The sequence below is a fragment of the Arachis stenosperma genome, chromosome 4 (assembly GCF_014773155.1).
Source record: "Arachis stenosperma cultivar V10309 chromosome 4, arast.V10309.gnm1.PFL2, whole genome shotgun sequence".
Taxonomy (NCBI): domain Eukaryota; kingdom Viridiplantae; phylum Streptophyta; class Magnoliopsida; order Fabales; family Fabaceae; genus Arachis; species Arachis stenosperma.
Genome location: NC_080380.1, coordinates 42,177,818 through 42,183,504, shown reverse-complemented (window position 1 = coordinate 42,183,504; position 5,687 = coordinate 42,177,818). Strand labels below are relative to the sequence as shown.

The window sequence follows — 5,687 nt, the reverse complement described above, 5'->3', positions numbered from 1 at the left end:
CTCAACTATGGTTTTCAACTACTACCTTGTGTTTCTTTTATCAAGACGATTAGATTGAGCTCCAACCATACAAGATTATGAGATCCTCAATCAAAAGTCTTGTATTTTGAACTTCAAAAATTCTTTGGGTAGGCTTCGACCGAGTGTGTTAGGTGTGGATGCATAAATGCTATGGTGGGACTGAAATTAATGGGACTAAAAAAGTACACATAATATAAAATAGGATAAAGTATATTTTTTGTCCTTAAAATTTGTTAAAAATTTTAAAAATATACCTAAGTTTTAATTTTGTTAATTTTGACCCAAATTTTTCTTATTTACATCAAATATACCTTTTGTTCATACCCTGGCCCAAAATAAAGCCAAGCCCATTAAGTATAAAGGCCCATCAAGGGTGGCCTCCTTTACTTACCCGACCTCCTAAAAGGTCAAACATGACAAGAAGGTCTAGTTTTACTTATCCAAATAAGTAACTGCCTCTTCGAATCTCTCCAACTATCTCTATATCCACTAAAAGATAGATTCTAATAAACTCCCAAGATAAAGGGAACGATCATCCCCCAAAAAAGGTGTAACTACTCCAAAAGGTGGTTCTCAACTCTACTATAAATACACTGACACCCCTCAGGTACATTCACGTCGCAATCTACTAAAAACCTACCTAAAGTTCTTGTTAACTTAAGTATCGGAGTCTCTTGCAGATACCACCCCCTACCTCCTCAGGAGGAACTTGGACGGCGGCACCTAGGCACCAACACAAGTTGGACGCTGCCTCAAAAAGAGGCTGGACCTTACGTTCAGGCCCAATCACCATTTTAGGTTACGTTCAGAACATTAGCACTGTTGCCGTGGAGCTCAACCCTTGATAATGGCAGAAAATCAATAAGAAGACGGTCACACGGCGTCTGAGTCAAAACCAGAGCCCTACCACAATGACCTCATGCTTGCACTACCTCCACCTCGAGAGAGAACACATGTTTCCTATAGAGAAGGAACATCGGAAAACACTCAGCCGCGGTGGATTCAATCAGAAGTCCATCCGCCCGAAGATGAAGAACATCTCTATTCAATAGAAATACTAGGGTTAGTCCACAGCCACCGCGGATGATTAGAGCAACTTGAACTGGAAACTGAATGACAACGGGAAGCAGAACGAGAATTGCGAAGGGAGTGATGAGCGGATAATTTATACGCTTTTTGGCATTGTTTTTAGGTAGTTTTTAGTAGGATCTAGCTACTTTTAGGGATGTTTTCATTAGTTTTTATGCAAAATTCATATTTCTGGATTTTACTATGAGTTTGTGTGTTTTTCTGTGATTTCAGGTATTTTCTGGCTGAAATTGAGGGACCTGAGCAAAAATCTGATAGGAGGCTGAAAAAGGACTACAGATGCTGTTGGATTCTGACCTCCTTGCACTCGAAATGGATTTTTTGGAGCTACAGAACTCTAAATGGTGCGCTCTTAATTGCGTTGGAAAGTAGACATCCAGGGATTTCCAGCAATATATAGTAGTCCATACTTTATTCGAGTTTAGATGATGCAAACTGGCGTTCAACGCCAGTTCCATGCTACAGTCTGGAGTAAAACGCCAGAAACACGTCACAAACCAGAGTTAAACGCCAAAAGCACGTTACAACTTGGCGTTTAGCCCCAAGAGAAGCCTCTGCACGTATAAAGCTCAAGCTCAACCCAAACACACACCAAAGTGGGCCCCGGAAGTGGGTCTCTGCACTTAGACTTATTTCTGTAAACCCTAGTAACTAGTTTAGTATAAATAGGACTTTTTACTATTGTATTAGACATCTTTGGACGTTTAGTCCTTAGACTGGTCTTTTTCCCTATTTTTGAATTCATATGCGATTTAGGGAGGCTGGCCATTTGGCCTTGCCTAGGCCTTGTTCTTTTGTATTTTCAACGGTGGAGTTTCTACACACCATAGATTAAGGTGTGGAGCTCTGCTGTACCTCGAGTATTAATGCAATTACTATTGTTCTTCTATTCAATTCATGCTTATTCTTATTTTAAGATATTCATTCGCACTTCAACCTGATGGATGTGATTATCCGTGACACTCATCACTATTCTCACTTATGAACGCGTGCCTGACAAACACTTCCGTTCTACCTGCAAAAATTAGAGTGTGTATCTCTTGGATTCCTGACCCACGACGCATGGTTGCCTCGCCTGACAACCGAGCCTCCCATTCCGTGAGATCAGAGTCTTCATGGTATAAGCTAGAATCCATTGGCAGCATTCTTGAGAATCCGAAAAGTCTAAACCTTGTCTGTGGTATTCCGAGTAGGATTCAGGGATTGAATGACTGTGACGAGCTTCAAACTCACGAGTGTTGGGCGTAGTGACAGACGCAAAAGGATCAATGGATCCTATTCTGACATGATCGAGAACCGATAGATGATTAGCCGTGCTGTGGCAGCACATTTGAACCATTTTCACTGAGAGGATGGGAAGTAGCCATTGACAACGGTAACGCCCTACATATAGCTTGTCATAGAAAGGAGTAAGAATGATTAGATGAAAGCATTAGGAAAGCAGAGATTCAGAAGGAACACAGTATCTTCATGCGCTTATCTGAAATTCCCACCAATGAATTACATAAGTATCTCTATCTCTATTTTATGCTTTATTTATCTTTATATTCGAAAACCATTATAACCATTAGAATCCTCCTGACTGAAATTTACAAGATGACCATAGCTTGCTTCATACCAACAATCTCCGTGGGATCGACCCTTACTCACGTAAGGTTTATTACTTGGACGACCCAGTGCACTTGCTGGTTAATTGTGCGAAGTTGTGAAAAAGAGTGATATTACAATTGTGCGTACTAAGTTGTTGGTGCCATTGAGATCACAATTTCGTGCACCAAATTTTTGGCGCTGTTGCCGGGGATTGTTTGAGTTTGAACAACTGACGGTTCATCTTTTTGCTCATATTAGGTAAATTTCTTTTCAAAAAGTTTTCAAAAAATCTTTCAAAATTCTTTCTTTGTTTTCGTTTTTCAAAAAAAAAATAATTTTCGAAAAAAAATACAAAAAATTTAATAAAATCATAAAAATAAAAAATATTTTGTGTTTCTTATTTGAGTCTAGTGTCAATTTTTAAGTTTAGTGTCAATTGCATGTTTTTAAAATTTATGCATTTTTCTTCGAAAAATTCATGCATGGTGTTCTTCATGATCTTCAAGTTGTTCTTTATAAGTCTTCTTGTTTGATCTTCATATTTTCTTGTTTTGTGTCTTTTGTTGTTTTTCCTATGCATTTTTGCATTCATAGTGTCTAAACATGAAAAATTTCTAAGTTTGGTGTCTTGCATGTTTTTCTTTTCTTGAAAATTTTTCAAAAATAAGTCTTGATGTTCATCTTGATCTTCAAGGTGTTCTTGGTGTTCATCTTGACATTCATAGTGTTCTTGCATGCATTATGTGTTTTGATCTTAATTTTTCATGTCTTGTGTCAATCTTGTTGTTTACTGAAAAAAAAAAAAAGAGAAAAACACAAAAATGATATCTTTTCTTTTTCTCTCTCATCATTAAAAATTAAAAAAAAAATCAAAAAAATATCTTTTCCTTGTTTTACTCATAATTTTCGAAATCTTTGGGTTGACTTAGTCAAAAATTTTTAAAATAAGTTGTTTCTTGCTAGTCAAGTCAAGATTTCAATTTTAAAAATCTTATATTTTCAAAACTTTTTCAAAAATCAAATCTTTTTCATTTTTTCTTTTATATTTTCGAATTTTTTTTTTCAAAAAGTGATTTCAAAATCTTTTTCTTAATTTCATTTCAAAATTTCAAAAACTTTACTAACAATTAATGTGATTGATTCAAAAATTTAAAGTTTGTTACTTTCTTGTTAAGAAATATTCAATCTTTAAATTCTAGAATCATATCTTTTAGTTTCTTGTTAGTCAAGTAATCAATTTTAATTTTAAAAAAATCAAATCTCTCTAAATTTCTTTTTTCAAACCTTTTTCAAAATATCTTTTTCAAATTATATCTTTTTTAAAATCAATTTCAAAATCATTTCTAACTTCTTATCTTTTCAAAATTGATTTTCAAATCTTTTTCAACTAACTAATTGACTTTTTGTTTGTTTCTTATCTTTTTCAAAACTACCTAACTACTTTTTAATCTCTAATTTTCGAAAATCACCTCCCTCTTTTTCAAAATTCTTTTAATTAACTAATTGTTTCAAGTTTTAATTTTAATTTTATTTCTTCTCTTAATTTTCGAAAATCACTAACCATTTTTCAAAAACAATTTTCGAAAACTCTCTCTCTCATCTTCTTCTATTTATTTATTTATCTACTAACACTTCTCTTCTACTCAAAATTCGAACCCTCTTCTCCCCTCTACCTGTGTTCGGATTTTCTTCTTATTTTCTTCTACTCACATAAAGGAATCTTTCTATTGTGGTGAAGAGGATTCCTTTTTCTTTTCTGTTTTCTTCTTTTTCATATGAGCAGGAGCAAGGACAAGGACATTCTTGTTGAAGTAGATCTTGAACCTGAAAGGACTCTGAAGAAGAAGCTAAGAGAAGCTAAAGCACAACAATCCAGAGAAAACCTTACTGAGAATCTCGAAAAAGAAGACATGGCCGAACCCAATAACAATGGTGGAGGCGCAAGGAGAATGCTTGGTGATTATACTACACCTACTTCCAATTTTTATGGAAGAAGCATCTCAATCCCTGCCATTGGAGCAAACAATTTTGAGCTGAAGCCTCAACTAGTTGCTCTAATGCAACAGAACTGCAAGTTTCATGGACTTCCATCAGAAGATCCCTATTAGTTTTTAACTGAGTTCTTATAGATCTGTGATACTGTTAAGACTAATGGAGTAGATCTTGAAGTCTACAAGCTCATGCTTTTCCCTTTTGCTGTAAGAGACAGAGCTAGAACATGGTTGGACTCACAACCTAAAGATAGCCTGGACTCTTGGGATAAACTGGTCACGGCCTTCTTGGCCAAGTTATTTCCTCCTCAAAAGTTGAGCAAGCTCAGAGTGGATGTTCAGACCTTCAAGCAAAAAGATGGTGAATCCCTCTATGAAGCTTAGGAAAGATACAAGCAGTTGACCAAAAAGTGTCCTTCTGACATGCTTTCAGAGTGGACGATTTTGGATATATTCTATGATGGTCTATCTGAGTTCTCTAAGATGTCACTGGACCATTCTGCAGGTGGATCCATTCACCTAAAGAAAATGCCTGCAGAAGCTCAAGAACTCATTGACATGGTTGCAAATAACCAATTCATGTACACCTCTGAGAGGAACCCTGTGTGTAATGGGACGCCTCAGAGGAAGGGAGTTCTTGAAATTGATGCTCTGAATGCCATATTGGCTCAGAACAAAATGTTGACTCATCAAGTCAACATAATTTCTCAGAGTCTGAATGGATTGCAAAATGCATCCAACAGTACTAAAGAGGCATTTCTTGAAGAAGAAGCCTATGATCTTGAGAACCCTGCAATGGCAGAGGTGAATTACATGGGTGAAGCCTATGGAAGTACCTATAATCCCTCATGGAGAAATCATCCAAATTTCTCATGGAAGGATCAACAAAAGCCTCAACAAGGCTTCAATAATGGTGGAAGAAACATGTTTAGCAATAGCAAGCCTTTTCCATCATCTTCTCAGCAACAGACAGAGAATGCTGAGCAGAGCACCTCT

General features: G+C 36.2%; 1 non-coding gene across 1 annotated transcript; it reads right to left on the bottom strand.

Annotated features, from left to right (window-relative positions):
* Window positions 1–5,012: 5,012 nt before the first annotated feature.
* LOC130977169 (small nucleolar RNA R71) lies at window positions 5,013–5,116 on the bottom strand. The gene has a single exon (XR_009084874.1). It is a non-coding gene; the product is annotated as a small nucleolar RNA R71 (small nucleolar RNA).
* Window positions 5,117–5,687: the final 571 nt, after the last annotated feature.